The sequence below is a fragment of the Habropoda laboriosa genome, unplaced genomic scaffold (genome assembly GCF_001263275.1).
Source record: "Habropoda laboriosa isolate 0110345459 unplaced genomic scaffold, ASM126327v1 scaffold210, whole genome shotgun sequence".
NCBI lineage: Eukaryota > Metazoa > Arthropoda > Insecta > Hymenoptera > Apidae > Habropoda > Habropoda laboriosa.
In genome coordinates, this window is record NW_017100373.1 from 1,300,939 (window position 1) to 1,301,234 (window position 296).

At 52.4% G+C, this 296-nt stretch overlaps 1 protein-coding gene across 3 annotated transcripts in view; it reads right to left on the minus strand.

The window, feature by feature from the left end:
* The window catches only part of LOC108574986 (TOX high mobility group box family member 3-like), an 8,217-nt gene that overhangs the window by 4,961 nt on the left and 2,960 nt on the right, over positions 1-296 (minus strand). The window lies entirely within an intron of this gene.

Consider the following 296-nt stretch of genomic DNA (forward strand, 5'->3'; position numbering starts at 1 on the left):
TTTCCACTGCTACCGCCACTGCCATCGGCCCGCGCCCGCACCCCTTTGCTCTCTCACTCTCTCTCTACCTCTCTGCCCTCGCTGTTACCCACACCCGTACATCCGCGACCAGATCCACGATCGGACCACGAACCTTCCTTCCTTCTTGTGAAGCTGATGCGACCGTCTTTTCTCGCTTAACGTCTACCGAAACCGTCATATTTTTGTATCCCGTAGGATCCATGAACGTTGACGCATCGACCATTAGTGAACTTTGCGATCCATTCTGTCCAACCAACGATAAACGGATAAACTTT